Below are 16,643 nucleotides of genomic sequence, written 5' to 3'. Positions count from 1 at the left end.
GTTGTAAATGTTAATGCTGATTTATGCTGGTGAGAAGAAATATTTAGCTTGGCCTGATTGTTATATTATTCTACTGAAACCTGCACAACATCAATATTTCTCCACCGCTGCAGGATTTTCCAGCACGCTGAGCTTTAATTCTTGATGCTTTAATTGATTTGTATCTAAATATACCTGAGGATGTTGTCTCGACACGGTCCCACGCACATGAAAACACACCACCGTGATTGGTGAGATGATTCTCAGTGCTACTGTTTTTATTTAGAATATATTGTATGATCCTACATGTGGCAGACGCATCATCAGCAGCACAGGGTCCAGTCTCCCTCAGTCTGCCAAGGCATCTCAGATATGTTGTTGTTGGAGCACCAAAGATCTTACATCCAGTGATTTTTGTAAGATAAATGCTGGAGCTTCCATGGATTGGACACTAATTTGAAGCCTTTCTACTGGTGTTTGAATGTATTTTTACACTTTTTTTCACAGAGTTGCAGGATGCAATATCCTCCTGAAGAGCCAAATAGGAAGCAACTTTGCAGAGAAATTGTGTTTGTGGCCTATAACTGCATTTCAGATCCACTACCAGGTGTCAAAGAACAAAAACAGTAATTTTGACACTAAAAAACCTCTTATGTTTGCTTCTCGGTCCAGTTCTGATGCTTACCTGTCCACTGAAAACACCTGCAGCGGTGAACAGATGCACTCAGTCTCAGGGTGTTTGAACACTTTTCTCTGAAGCTGACACTGAAAATTACAGCAATCTTTGCTTCAGTAGCTCCTTTCTGTATCGAATCAGAGGAGATGCTTCCATCTGTGTTGCCGCTCAAATAGTTTCCCTTACTGCAACTTTTTCATTTATCCCACCCTTCACACAGAAATGTTCCTTAAGATGCTTTGACCCAGGGGATCAAGATCACTGACATCTTTAAGGCAGCAAACACCTCAGCTTTAAGAACCGTTTCATGTGGTTCCTGAATAGGCAACAATGTATGGTTTAGTAAAAAAGCCCAAATCAGATAAAGCTGGGATTAAACTCAGAAGGTTATTTTAAGCAAAATATGAGGTTTTAGAACGCCAACACATTGAAAACAATGTTCCTTACAGGCTTGATCCGACATTTTGTAAGTGAGGTTCTGTGAAGCTACCATCTAACAGCTCTCTGAGCTCATATGACTGGGAACTTGTTAAAAAGCGATGTGAATCCTCAGAGATGTGGAAGATAGCAGCTACTCCGTCTGTTTTAGCAGATTTGAGCCTTTTTGAAGCAACTCGGAATGAAAATGTTCGTATCAGAGGGATGCAGCACAATAGCAAACAAACATCTCATGGTTTGTTCTGCTCATGGCAGCGATGGAGAGGACTGAGAAGTCGCAGATGATCTGAAAGTTTGATGAAATCGACTCTGTCCGCTGATGTTTGGCTGGAGATACAAGAGTTCCTAATTTTACAATGGGCTTAATATTTAATGTTTGGAAAAATATATAAAATCATAAAAAAGGGGGAAAATAGGAGCAGGAGCTTCAACTTGTTTGCTGATGAGCTGAAACCATGGAAACACTGCAGAGATTTTCATTTTTGTTGCTGAAAAATATTCTCAGTTCCTACAAAAATATGATATAAATTGTAATTGCGGATGCTTTTTCAAATGCCTTTAAATACTTGAATTACTCGTCATAATGTATGTCTGCAAATGTTAAACTGATTTTTGATGCCCAGTGTACAGCATTAAAACGTTAATGGATGAAGGGTCGAAGCGCCGCTGCAGCCGCAACCTTTTTTGGTCACTTTGAAAACTGGTCGACTAAACCCAGCAGTCTGTTAAAGCCATATTCAATTCAATTCAATTCAAAGATACTTTATTGATCCCCGAGGGGAAATTAGAATTCCAGTACAACCCATCCAAACATACATCATGACACAAGACAAGGGGAGACGGGTCACCGAGGCTTTGCTGCCAACTCACAGGCGCTGCCCTTGTTAGATGAGAAAAGAGGTCACATTAGGTAAGTAGAGGGAAATAAATCATATTTCACACTTTATCCTTAGCAGGATACAGTTTGAGATTGTAAAAAACCTCAGAACAAAGAAGCAACAAATTGACAAAACAACATCATGCCGGGAACGGTGAAGGTGGTGTGAGGGGGTGCATATGTTTATCTGGAGCATGCGTGTGTGTGTAAGTGAGTGTGTGCAAGTAAGTCCATGAAGCACTGTCACAGAGGCCATTGTCCTTGATGGTACGGTGTAATGTTCATCAACCGGCCACAAAGTTCTGAGCAGGTCCACAGATGTCCTCAGGGAAGGGAGGGGGCAGAGGGAGCAGAGCATCATGTTTACATAACTTCCAGGAGAAGTTGAAGATAACCAGCCATCAAGGCCGTGTAGGGGAGCCAGATTCAGAAAAACAATAGTTATTTGGGTTAAACTGACTCTTAATTTTCCGTCAGCCTTGAGAGTCTCACTGGTGCTTCTTAAAGGCGAATCCAAACAGCCAAATTCCTGGTCTTTCTGCCAGATCCGAGCGAACAACTTTCTCCAAGATTTATCCCATTTCACCCCTGAGTCCAGGAACCGCAACCTGCCTGTGATCCTGTGTAAGGATCACATCCAGTCTGCGGTTCAGCTCACGTAACATCTCAGTCTGAGTGTTGATCGCTCTGAAGATCCCATCATACATGCCAGGCAGCCTCACAATGGCCAGAACAGCTGCTGACATTCTCCGAATTTCTCGATATGCCAGGTAACCGCTGACTCCAACAAGCAGAAATCCTGATATCAAACATCCAATTATATGCACATCTTCCACATCCTAGACTGACATTATCGACAGACACACAATCCTCCACTTCTGCCAGGAGTCCATCGTGTATCCGGAGAAAAACGTCCAGCCCGGGCCAGTGGGCTCTCCCAACCCCTGTCTTCTCGTCGAGAAAATTTGATCAATTGCATTGAGAGACCAGCTGACCAAATCCATATTTTGGAAGAATTTGGAAGATATGCAAAAAGAGGCTCCAAAAAAAAAGACAAGACACAGAGCTGAAGCAGGGCAGATATGGGAGGGGTGCGGGAGACAGAGAAAAAGCGTCCTCCTCCACCGACAGCAGGAAAAAGCCTATGTTCTGCTTCAAAACCAGTAGAACCTGCAAAACCTGAGGTTTGTTTCTCCCTGTGTCTCCCTGTGTCTCCCTGTCTCCTGACTCTTAGTTTTGGGTTTAAACCCCTGGTGGGAATAAACGGTGGACTAGAATCTGGGTGAAGGTGAGTCGTGTGTTCAGGTGGATTCCAACACACTTATGAAGACCTTCATTAGTCCGGTTTACTAGTCAGATATCTCACGAGATGACAACAGCTGTGCCAAACAATGAGCTCATCCCTGGTTTCATCCATGAATCAAACGTTGAATCAGTACAAGACATCCAGTGTGTGCTGCGGTTCCAGCACAGTAAAGTGATGTTGAAGATACTGTGGATCCATCTGTTGGTTCCTCTCTTTTCTTCGTCTTTAATGTCAACTCAAACTGACACGAAGATTGGAGGTTTCACTGACTCTACCGCTTGTCCGTTTCAGTGGGAAATGAAGCTAAAGCCAGATATCAATCACAAGCTGACATGAGGAGCTGCTGTGGCCATAGTGGTGGTTCTGGTCCGATTCAGAGGAGACATCTGTGAAATGATTTCATTTATTGTTTCATGCCCTTCCTGGGATTTAAAAAACGAGTCCAAAAGATTCAGCATCTTTTGACTGCTTGACTTGAGGAGAAACCCAAAAAATCTTTTCCATCTTTAACCATAGAGTCCTTCCTGATAATGAGATGTTTTCCCGGCACCAGTTCTGTCCAGCCAGAGGCATGTCCATATAGGGACCACAAGTGTCCTTCACAAACTGTAATTCAAACTATTTCAGCAAAAGAACAAACTGTTTATCTAAATAATAAGTAGAGGAAGAGAGGAAAAACTAAATAGAATCAAAGTTTTAAACTGAATGTGTCGATAAATGAGCTGTCTGGACCCAAACAGATGCTCTCATGAGATAAACATGTTGGTTCTGCTGCAGAGCTCCAAATGTTTCAGGATGTATGTTGCTGTTTCTTCCGAGTCTGGCTGATTGTTGTCAGTTTGAGATGAGTAACGAGGGATTCAAACCCAGGACCATCTTGCTGCAAGGCTACAGCGCTCAGATGATCAGAACAGAAATTTAAATATTATTCTCAACATTTTTGCTGCTAATGTTCAGGAACTTCTAACTTACTTGTTTTCTTCTTAGGGAAATTAAACCTCAGATCTCTTGGTTCTGCAGTGCTTTATTAGATGAACACTTCTGAAAATATTTACTCTAAATGCTTAAAAGGCTCTGATTAAATACAACAAAATCAACTAGAAAATGTAATCAGAGTAAACAGCAACAGGCTTCACAGAACAAATAGCCCGGCTGGAGGTTAGTTCCTTAACCCAAAGGCAGAGCCCAACCAGTCCAGAGAGGAAGCTCATTTCTGCTGCTTTTATCCAGCATCTTGTTCTTTTGGTCATAATCCACATCAGCGTTTTTGGAACATAGATAGACCGGTAAATTAAGAACTTTAACTTTCAGCTCTGCTTCTTGTTGACCACGACAGTCCAGAGCAAAACCCTCTTTATTGCAGACAAAGCCTTGAACCCACCTCTGACTACCAGGAACCATTCCAGATTGTCCTGGTTATAAGCAGGTGGTTCAGTCAGCCAGAACCTTCAACTACATCAGATTCTTCTGTGACTTAAAGATCCTGTAAATCGGAGGTTTTGGGCTTTAAAAAGCTTATAACCAGCGGCTGAATCAGCTAATTAAACTAAGCATTGACAACAAAGTTTCAACAGGTTTTCTAAACAAACTCCTTCTTCTGGCAAACTGCTGAGAAATGAATCTAAAAAGGAAAGTGTAAATAGATCTTAACAATATAATCCTGACAAAGCAATATTAACACATTTTAATTATATACTTTCAGAACATCTCTGGTTGTTCATGAAACAAAAAAAAACACGTCCTGCTGCCCGGTATATGAGCTGCGTTCTCCACTCAGATCCTTCAGATAGAATCTGGCAAGAACCAATAAGCCCATAAAAATCTCTTGTGTCTCTGTTCATTTTATTTGCAATCTTTCCTTTTTCTCCAGTGAAGGCACGGTTGATGATTTTGACGGCATTATTAATATGCTGTGGGACCTCTGTGTTAAAGCAAGAAGAAGCAGAATGAGTCTCTGACCTATTCTGTAAAACTGAACAGACAAAATCTGAGTGCAGCAGACTTTACTTTCTGCTTTTCAGTCAGGGCCAAAAGTTTTGACGGAGCTACGATCGTTTTGGTTAACCCATTTTAAGGCCTTATTTTGTTTTTCTTTAGATCATTGGACAGACGGATCAGATGCACAATGATAACCTGCAAAAAGCTTTAGTAGCTTTAAAGGTTACCTTCCTAACAGATCTATTTAAAGAAGTTGTCTTTATGTGTTAGTAATGCTAACCTCCAGTGAAGGCCAAAACTGCTGCTAAGACTATCATTGCACAACTGCTTTCTTCTTCAAGATCGTCAAGGTGAGAGGTTCTGCTGCAGAGAAAAGGGTTTCAGGATGTCCAAGAGGGTCCAGCGCAGCACAGAATCATGGTGCCAGCAGTGCAGAGCTTGTTCAACAGCTTTGTACGTGTGAAGCTGCACAAACAATGCTAGCATTTGAAGATTGACCTGGTGACCAGAAATGCAACAAAGAAGTAATTGTGGTCCAAGAAAACCACCCAGAACCAACTCAAACCCTGCATGAAGTACGGCAATGGCTGGTTCATTGTTTGACAACTCTGGGAAAAATATGGTGAGATCTACCAAGAGTCCAACGCTCAAGTATCCTGATCCGGTCCATGTGTGGGATTACTTCTCCTCTAGGGGGGAATGGGTTTCCTCCAAATACCTACCAAGAACACCAGCCAGAGATAAAGAGTGGGATCAGAATGACCTAGAATCCAGGAGCAGTTTGATGATCTATAGATTAAACAGCATCACTGAGGCCTATGTCTCAACATTAAAGTAATTACTGAGTTTCTCTAAGATCAAAACCGACCTTTGGTTCTGTAGTCTGGACATTCCACAGATCTGACCCCACCGATAAACTTATCAGGAGAAACAAAAGCAATCAAACTATGAATGGAAACACCACAAGGTTTCCTTTCATCTTCTTCCTCTTATGGCGCCAAATGGATGTCAAAGTCTTGGTTCCTGTCCTTCCTCCTGACAGGAATTTGGGTTGGTAGTCCTGCAGAGATTAATAAAGGGCATAAATGAAGAGAAGACATGCAGGAGGACATAGGCATGAAGCACTCAGGATGGACTATAAAATGAAAATGAAAAAATGAGAAGATAATGCAGCAGCCCTCATGATCAAGGTGATGAAGAGGAACTTTGATACTTTAATCTGGATGGGAGAGGATGGATGCTTCTTCCTTCTCTTTAACTTTTCACCGTTTTAGCTTTAAATTTGAAGAAAATTTACTAGATTTTTTTCCAAGTGTTAGACTAATAGAGTATTTATCCAGACTTCTCTGGATACTGTTTTAGGAGAAGAAAAGTTTACTAATTTAAAAATGATGAAGGGACAATTGGTTTCCTCTCAAGAGCCGACACGGGGGACCTTTTATTCAGAAAACATCTCTGAATACATCTTCATTCAAAATCCCAAAGAATCCCAACTTTTCAGTCCTTGAAAGTCAGTTTTATACAGATACAAAGCATTGGTGTGTATTGGGGTCCTCTTGACCAATTGAAATCATCATCCTCATTTACGTAAAACTTCTTGGTATAAATACACTCCAGCCAGACATCTAGACAAAATCAGATGGGCCTACGTGACCGTTTACAACAACATTCTCATTACTTATCTGGATGCAAAACTTCTAATGTCATGTTGACCTGGCAGAGTCAGAGTATCACAAGATTTTCTGCAATAACAAACCCATTAGTCTTTCCTCTCGCCAAGAACTTTTCCCTAATGTAATCTGTTTCCAGACAGCTTGCATGTTCACTCAGAGTGAACAATTCTTCACAGAATTCATCTTGTAATGGTAAAAACAATAATAACACTTTTAATCTAATCAAACAAAGCTTTATGCTTCCACATATATCCCCCCTAATTAGATTTTAATCTAATTAACATCTTATATTCTTATTGTAAATATCCTGTGAGTATATGTGATGATTATGAGTGAGTAAAAGAAAAAAATGTGAACGATTATGGAAAGTAATAAAATTACATTAAATACACAATTAAGCAACCCTAAATGATTGCTGTTATTTTAGGTCTGAAATTTCGGGTTCAACTAATTAATTAAGATCCTATTTAAAGTTCCTATGCGAACATTATTTTAACTGTATTAGACTATGCTAAACTAAACCTATTCACTAATTAGACCAAATCCGGCTACTCTGTAGCTCTTCCCAAAAGTCTCCTTCAGGAACACATCTCATCAACTCACCTATGGAAAACATACATGTCAGTCAAACTCCCAAGCTTACGTATCGATGAAGGGGACCTTCAAGTCGGCTTAGGGCACACCAGTCGAAAAACCCGCCCGTCCTAAAAGGCGGGGAAAAACGTCTGGAGGCCTCAGAGAAATCTCATTCTCGGCCAATCTGAATGAGAGATCCCTGTTTTGAATCTAATATGCATCATTATCATCTATTTTAAGGACCTTTATTGCCAATCAGGTCCTGGTTCATCATTCCTATTCACTACAATATATGTAACAGAAAACATTGACCATGTTGAAACTCTGGAGCTGAATATCACTTGAATGGAAGCTCCCATTCTATCAGAGAGCATAAACAGCTTGAATCAATTCAGAATATTAAAACGACATGAAGACAAATTTGAAGTTATAACAGAAAATAGAAAAACATCAGTTAAATTCTCAGCAGAAAAGATTGTAGTTCAGTCTCTGTCCTTGGTCTTCCTGGAACCTTCTTTAGTCTCTTAGATTGGTCTTTACAACTTTATTGTTCTGCATCACATTTATCCTGGTTCAGGGTCCAACAAAGTCTTCATGTGTCCATCGGTCTCTGAGTCCAACGCCCAAAAAGGTTACTTGTACAACCAGTCTCTGGATTGATGTCATTCTGAGAAGACCGAGAATACTGACCAGTATCTTGCTAACCCATGACATTAAATTACCACATGTCTAATTAAACATCCATCGTCCGTTTATGATTGTATTCTTGATGTCTCCATAGTCCGATTCCTGTTTGTGTCCACTTTCATGTCCAATTAACTGTTCCACATATTCCCTTCTAAACCATACATAGCACTAAAAAAAATTTAAAGAATATGAAACCAACTAATGTATCTTGTATCAAAACTTAAGTTGTGTAAAAAGGAGATTGTTGTAACTTGAGGGTTAACCCAGGCCAAAATAACAACCAAAACAGATCTGCCTTTTATGAATAAAACTTACCTGATAAAAGAAGTTGAAACCAAATACATTCATCTTACCTTCCTAAATTAACAGAAACAGGAGAAAACGTTGTACAACAACAACGGCAGTCAAACCCTTACTAATCTCCTCTTAGTTACTACATCATACATGTTATCCAAGCATCAGACGTCAGGGAACTTGTTCAGATCATAGTTGTAACAGAAGTATCACATGTAAATTGGGTGTCGTTGGATCACCTTGTCTCTATGTCCTCAGTGTCCTTTTTCCTGTATTTCCTCCGCGTCCTCCTTTATCATAGTCCAATGCGATGATGATATGAAACGGGGTGTGATAACTTTCACGGTAGTGCTCAAACTCCATCCCCGAGTACATAGGAATCTCAGAAAACAAAATAATTATGAGCAGAAAGGAAAATTTCAAACCAAATTTAACAATGTAAATCTTCTAGATTAGATTGTGCTGCAGCAAATCTACAATACATAAGGTACTTTTATCTACTATCAATACTTTCCTAGTATTTACAGATGCATCTCAATAAATTGGAAATATTTTGAAAAGTTAATGTGATTCAGTATCTAAATTCACTAAGTGAGAGACATTATTTAGATTAATTCCGCACCGACTGACGTTTTCTTGCCTTTATTTCAGTTAATTATGATATTTTTCCATTTATGGTTAATAAAAACACAACATTTAAGCTTAAAACATTGCATCTAGGCAATAAAAACACTTTTAATACAGTAATACAGTGCTACCAACTGCGCCACCGTGCAGCCCTTACTTATCTTTCATTTTATGGTACTTTGTTGGTGTTCGTGATTTTTGTGAAAATTAAAGGTGTGTTTTCTTTATTTTACCTGGTACTTTTATAATACTTACAGCATACTTTGTTGTATTTCAATTACAGGGTAATTATTGGTAGTTGTGTCAAAGTTACAATGCACCTCTTAGGAACTTAGCTTAGTGTAGGTTTTAAGAAAGGTATCATGAAATATTAAAGTACACATTAGGAAACAGAAAGTTATATATAGTACCTCCCCTTACTAGAATACCCCAAAAAGTACCTAATAGGTTCACGGAAATGCAGGTTGCATATTCACTGGTATACAAACACATATTATTTTTAGATTAGTTGTTTTTTTCCCAGTGATTTTGAACAGAATTTCAGTTTGTGTTGGTAGTTTGTGGCAGTAATTAAAAGTATTTTAACTCAGGCCTGCAGATTGTCACAACAGATTTGATTCAATAACTCATCTTTAAAATATTTATGAGATACCACTCAGAATCTGAAGGGCAAGCTGTGAGCTCAAGTAACTCCAAGGAGAATTCATCAGGTCGGGAAGCGAGGTTCTGAATCCAGCGAGGAACCGAAGCAAGCAGTGAGTGGACGAAAAACAGAGCTGAGTGGAATCAAAGCCCCAGAGGAACATCTACGGCATTTTCAGAGCAGGAGACCAGCTCTGCTGTGATGAGTTCATCGTTTATTTATTTGGTCTAATTTTAGAATAAATGTAATAAATTACATTAGATGTCTGTGATAGTCTGCAGTAACTTCTAATATCAGCTGAGACCAGTTTGGATCTGTCTGATGCAAACTTTAGAACGAAGAAGGAGAATTTCATGATGCAGCGCTGCTTCCCAAACTAATGTAGAGGTTCACTCACAGTTTGAATAATATGCTGGTAATGTTCTGCTCCCTGAAACTTGCCTCTATAAAATCACGTTTTATGTGTAAGGTTTAAAGGGACATCCAGTAGAGTCACAGTTGTCCTCACCATCCATGCCTGTAACTTATTTAGAGTCAACCAACATTATTTGGTTCCTATTTGCTGCGCTCTAATTTTCTCATTTTTACTATGGCCAAAAAAACTCTGAAGTTTGGATTAAAGAACAACTATTTAAAAGTAGGTTTCTATAGAGAACAATTATGCTGCACTCTAGTTATTATTGCTTTTATTTATGTAGAAAAATGTCAGCGAAGAAATCCTGCATATATGCAATCTGATTTAATCTGTTCTTAGCTGTATCTGTGAAATAATGTTACTGTTTGCGTGTGTGGAACCTCAGCTGCTTTTAGCTGTTTTAGTTCAACTGTTCAAATCTGGTTTTTCAGAAGAAAGACTTTCTGCAATAAGGAGATCTTCCCAGAATAAAACACCGTCTAACTGCACCAACAGAGGGACAGCCCACCTGCTGTCCTGATGTCTCCACAGTTAAAGAACTGAACTTATTGCTCCAATAATTTTAGAGTTTAGTGTATTTTAACCTAAAATATAACTACTTTCCAACTTTTCATGCTTAAGTTGATGTTCATGAACTGATCTCTGAATTTCAAACTCTGAAGGTCAAAGAAAACCTGCCACCAATAATCCAAGGTAAAATATAAACTGCTTTAGTACAGAAATAAATAAATAGCATTATATCCTGAGGCTTAAATATTCTGGTCACTGATCTAAAGGAAACAGAATCAATAAAGGTAGTAAACCAACGCTCTGGTCCTGAAGTGAGCACAACATGCTCCACATTTCCCAGCGAGGGGCCAATATGTGTGTGTTTGTGTGGGACGCTGAGCAGCATGTTTGTGACATCGCTCTGATCCTGCTGAAGGATTATGGGAGCTCACTGAGGGAGCTGACTGCCCACAGCGCTAACACCTTCAATCAGAACTTAAAGCAGTCAATTGTTCCTTTGTTTCATGTGTGAGTTAGCGGAGCAGCCGTGGGCTTCAGAACCACGACTCGGCAGTTTGTTCTGTACTCCATGTGAGAGTGCTTTTCATGACTAAACGGATATTCCAACAGTATTCCACCGTTAATATTCCGAACAGATTCCTCCTAACATAAACACAGCACGGCCGCGCAGTGTTATTAAAGGTAGTTTCTAAATACAGTTGTCACCTCCCAGCTATTTTACTGAAACAAATGAATACTAATTAGTTTGTTTATGCATTTTTTAATTATTCATTACTGTGATAAACAAGAAACCTTTACTGAGAAGGCTGCAGGTTTCTTTATTCACCACCAAGAGAGTTGGTTTTGATTTGCTTTTATCTTTTGAAAACATCTATAAGTCAAGATTCCAATAAATGTGACTTGTTAAACAAAATGTAATAAAACAGTGAAGTGGCACAGAAATAAGGGGCTGTTAAAGTGTTTAAATGTAGCTCCGAACAATAGTTAAAAAAATGTTGAATGAGTGGCATACGTAGAACATGAGGCAGTTTTTCACTAAGATTCCTAAACTGACTTCAGTTCTTTGCAGTGAAATTAAACAATGTTCTGTAAACCTATAGGTGCTTTATGCAGGAAGGAGTCAGGAATGTTTCTATTCAATGTTGTCTGTGTAAACTCCTGTCAACATTCAGTCTCTTCTAAGTTTTCTCTTCAACCACCAAACAGGAAAATAAACCCAGAATATTATCATAAATCCCTCCACAACTAGAGGATCTGTGAGTTGTTGTTAAATTTCTATCAAATCTGGAATGTTTTATAATCTTAGCCAAGAACTGGTTTAAGGTGGAATCCAAGAACTGATACTTTTGTATTTTTGCAAGATTAAACAAGATCAAGTTGCCCTGCGATGGATTGGCGACCTGTCCAGGGTGTACCCTGCTTCTCACCTGTAGACTGCTGGAGATAGGCACCAGTTCTACCGTGACCCACTATGGAATAAGCTGTGATTACTGAAGGAATGAATGAACAAGATGAAATGAAATGTGCAGCGGCACACGGTCAGGGAGGCACCGTGAATTAGGTTTGCAACCTGAGAATGCAGTTCTGTTGAATAGGGGATTGTAGCTAGCCTGGGTAGCTTGAGGTGGTTGAGCATGTGTGCAGAATAAAATGCTTTGCACGAGGGTCATGAGGTAAGCTGTCATAACCTTAAAGGAAGCGATAGATTGGATGAGCGCATTTTCACCTTAAAAAATGTACAATTATTTATGTGTCAAATCGAGATGACTGAGAAGCTCCAACCAGCTGGCTAGCACAAATGCACAAAGATGACATCTCTTTATTTCGGAGAGATATGTTCAACATGGCCGAGATGAGGCATGGTTTCAAATTAAACGCGTGACCTTACTTGACTGATAGATTGCAAGGCTTTTAGTCATTTTTGTCACGGAGTGACATTTTGGACTTTGTTTTATGGTTTCTTGTGATGGTTTATTTTGTCTAGATGTTTCTATTAAGTTTATTAGTTTGTTTTGCTCCCTCTACGGCCTCCTGGTGTTTTGTTGTTCTCATTAAGTTTCCTTATGGTTGTTTCCTTATTACTATGTATGGTTCTATTATTGATTAGTCTCTGTATTAGGGTTATTTGTTCTCCTGGATTCGTTAGCTCCCCCTTTAGTATCTCTGTGCTCCTCCTCGTCTTTATTCCTTTTCTGTGTATTTATTCTGTTCTGTCTAGCTTAGTTCTTTATGTTTAGTTTCTAGTGTTCCAGTTCTGATTCCTGTTAAGTCAGCTTGAGTTATTGTTGACTTTTATTCTAGTCCTCTGCTTCATTCTCAGTTGTTTCTATCACTGTTTGTTTGTTTACTTGTAGTCAGGGTTTCCTTTTGCTTAGGCCTTAGGTTCTTGTTATCCTTCTGTTCCTTCCAGTTCCTCTGTTTCCTTTACCTCTTGGTTATTCTAGATTTCTTATGTTTTGGTTATTTTATCTTAGTCTATTGTTCTGCTTAGGTCTTGGTTTCTCTTTATTGTTTTCACCTGTTCCTTCTGCTCCCCTGCCTCCTTGTCGCACCTGTTCTCAGTTCCCTTGATTACCTGCCTTTGTCTTTCCCCAGTATATTAGTTGGTTTGGTGTCTCTGTTCGTTGCCGGTTCCTCTCGTTCACTACCCTTGATTATGTTCCGTTTGTGCTACGTTCCTGCTCTGAGAATGAATTGCCTTGTTTGATTTCTTTGGAAAATCTCTGGAAATAAAGCTGAAGACCTTTTACAACATGCTGCTGCGCAGTTCTTGTCTGCACTTTGGTCTGACTCAAAACCACAACGTGACAATTTTAGTGGACAGACAGGTGAGAAGTGTGAAGTGCAACAAACTTACAAAATACTAGACAGTGGGTTTTTTTTGGGGGAATTCAAAAATATTTTACAGATGGATAGCAGGCAACCCAAAAAGACACGAGGGGAGAACTCAATGTGGGAGCCAGAGGTTCTGTATGCTAGAAGAGATCTTAAAGAGAAATCACATGTAAGAAAAATGTTCACTACATGGATTGAGTAAGTTTGGTTTATTTTCTGCCACCATAAATTCACAATCTGGCAAAGAGTGTGAACTACACTGGTCCTTAAATCCAGGAGGCTTGATGACTAAACGAGGTGCAGATGTCGCAGCTCCAGAGTGAGAGGTTAAACTCCACCATATGCTGAGGCAGATGCCTCCAGAGCAGAGAGAGGCGACTGAAAAAATAAAAAAGCCAGCAAAAATTTAAGGAACATAACAGAAACAAACAGTCGGTGACCCCTGAGCAGGATAATGGAGGGGAGGATGGTTAGTTTGTGGGGAGGAATAACACCCTTCATTCATCTATCAGGAGAAAGGTCAAACCTGGAGCGTATTCCTAAATCCTCTCAATCCATTGCGATTAATAGTATTTGATCGATGGTAAACTAGGCTTTTTTTAATGGTAATACTAATCTTCAAAGTTCAAAATCCCTTCCCTTGAATGCTGAAACTGCAAGAGATGAAAATGAGATTTAACAGCTCTGGGACCTGTGAATAAACCTCTCCAGTCTGAAGCTTACTTTGTGGTAGAATTTCTTGACAGTGTCGTCAGAATGTTGGATCACTCTTCAGTTTAAAAGACGTGGAAAACCTGATTCTCCTTTTCTGATGTTCTTTTCTTTAAGAACGGGTCTGTCTCATGAATGAAATCAGGTGTCTTTTCATAGCATTGAATCATCTTCCATAAACTTGTCTTGTTGAGTTTGTTGAGTGTTTTCCAATGTGTTTTCTGCTCCACGTTTACAAACCGTCTATCGATGATGGAGCTGCTTGGGGTATGCAGTTTCCTGAAGAGGCTCATCTTTACGTCTTTCTTTTCCATCCTGGAAATAAATGAGAGGTAAATCATTAGAAGCAATTGTCCAATTCCAAAGAAGCATCTGGAGGATTTCCTTTCTGGATAAGCTGTTAGAAAGATGATTGGTTTACAGATGAATTAGAAGTAATTACAGGCTTATAATTACCCCTATGGGGATAAACTCAGTGCATCCCATGAACAAATGGATGGCAAACCAAGTTTGGCTGCAGTAATGTTCTGACTGACTTTATCAGGGTCTGCTCCGCCATTCTCTCCAATGTTGCTTCAGATCGGCAACATTTGCCGGCATTCATTTCTAAGCATCCCTCCTAAAGTCCCACCACAATATTTCCATCAGGTTAAGATCTGGACTTGAACTGGGCCATTGCAACTCCCTGAATGTTTTTCTTGTGTTTGGGATCATTGTTCTGTTGATGACCCAGTTTGGACCAGGCATTAGCTTTCGGACAGATGTCTCACCTTTGAGCCTGGAATATTTTGGTATACAGAGGAGATTATGCTAAGCTTGATGCCAAGGTCCTGTAACTACAAAACAAGCCCCAGGCATCCTCCCTCCACCACCGTGCTTGAGCATTGTTGTGTTAATCTGTAGTGTTTGGTTTTCTTCAAACATGGTACTATGCAGTATGGTGACATCACAACGTTTGTCTCATCTGTCCAAAGTGTCGTCTGTGATAAGAAAAGCCCATTTCCTTCCACCATTCCAAACAAGGCATACCTGTTCAGTCAATTCCATTTAGTTCATTTCAGTTTATTTATATAGTGCTAAACCCACAACATAGTTCCTTTCTAGGTGTTTTTACAAGAAAATCCAGTTTATACACACAAATATTGTTTATTCAATCCAGTTATATGAACAGATTCAAACTGAATAACATACTTCCCAATTTTACCAGCTGAAGGAATAAGACCATACTGTATCTAAAGCAGCACATTAATTAAATGCAAGACAGCATTGCAATTAAAGTTAGAGCCATTTGTGCCTTCAGAGTGGGCCAAGTATTATAAGCCTATTAACATTCACATTAGCTCAGTGTTCATCCTGTTTGGCGGCAGCCGCTGGAATGTTTTATGGCTTAATTATGAATTTAAGTTTGTTAAGGATAAGACTTTGTTGACGATCCATATTCTGTTGTGTCAACACCGTCTTTAATGTGGTCCATTTAAAACTACAGTCTGAAGGTTTGGCTGCTCTTGTTTGGTTGAGTGATTTAATGCAGTGAAAAACATCCTAAACTTTCAACATTTTGTCCAATATAGACTTCAACAAAGTTTTTGAGACACAATCTCTGTGATTTTGTTCTAAGAGATTACATAAGCTAAATATTGTACAGTCTATCCATTGTGTGCGTTCTGTCAAAATAAATATTTTCCAGCAATCGTTAAAGAACTGTTCTTCTCAGAGACTGACGGTGTTCAGCAAGGCTGAATCTTTTGTCCTTTCTGAGATGGTATACCGCAGTTGGTAGTAATTCATTATAAAATCTGGTATTTGCAGTGTACTTTCTGGTGTACTACTAAAGCCGATGACCTACAATGCCTTTGGAACTATGTATCGGGTATTTATGGGGTACCACTTACCAACATTGTTGTATGTAAAAGGTACGGTACTTATAGGGTACCTTTAGGGGAGTCCGCAAATGTGTACTTGAAAGGTTATTACCAGGTATGTAAAGCTCAGTATTTACAAGGTTGAGTAATTTTATTACTATATCGATACCTCTAACCTCATTGCAACTACTGGATACTTTTTCAGCCAGCTCTTGATAGACCTACTAGTAAATTTTGACTTCTTGTCCTTTTGCAGGGTCCAGTTTTGCTTGAGCTTTATTTTTTTGGTTGTTCATTTTCCTATGGCATTCCTAAATGCTATAGTGTCAGTATAGATTTTTGATGAGGAGCTGGTTAGGTCATGCTGCCTGACCAGGTCATGCTGCAGCAATGCACCCACCGTGCTTCACAGTTGGTTTGAAATACACTATATTGCCTGACGTTTTGGGTCACACCAACAAATCTCATGAATTCTGGTGTTCCAATCACGTCCTTGGCTGCAGGTGTGGAGAACCTTGACTGGCCTGCAGAGTCTTGACCTCAACCTTCTTGAACACCTTTGGGATAATTTATAGTGGAGGCTGCCGTTCTGGTTC

This window comes from Girardinichthys multiradiatus, chromosome 22, assembly GCF_021462225.1.
Source record: "Girardinichthys multiradiatus isolate DD_20200921_A chromosome 22, DD_fGirMul_XY1, whole genome shotgun sequence".
Classification (NCBI taxonomy): domain Eukaryota; kingdom Metazoa; phylum Chordata; class Actinopteri; order Cyprinodontiformes; family Goodeidae; genus Girardinichthys; species Girardinichthys multiradiatus.
This window is presented reverse-complemented; position numbering follows the sequence as displayed.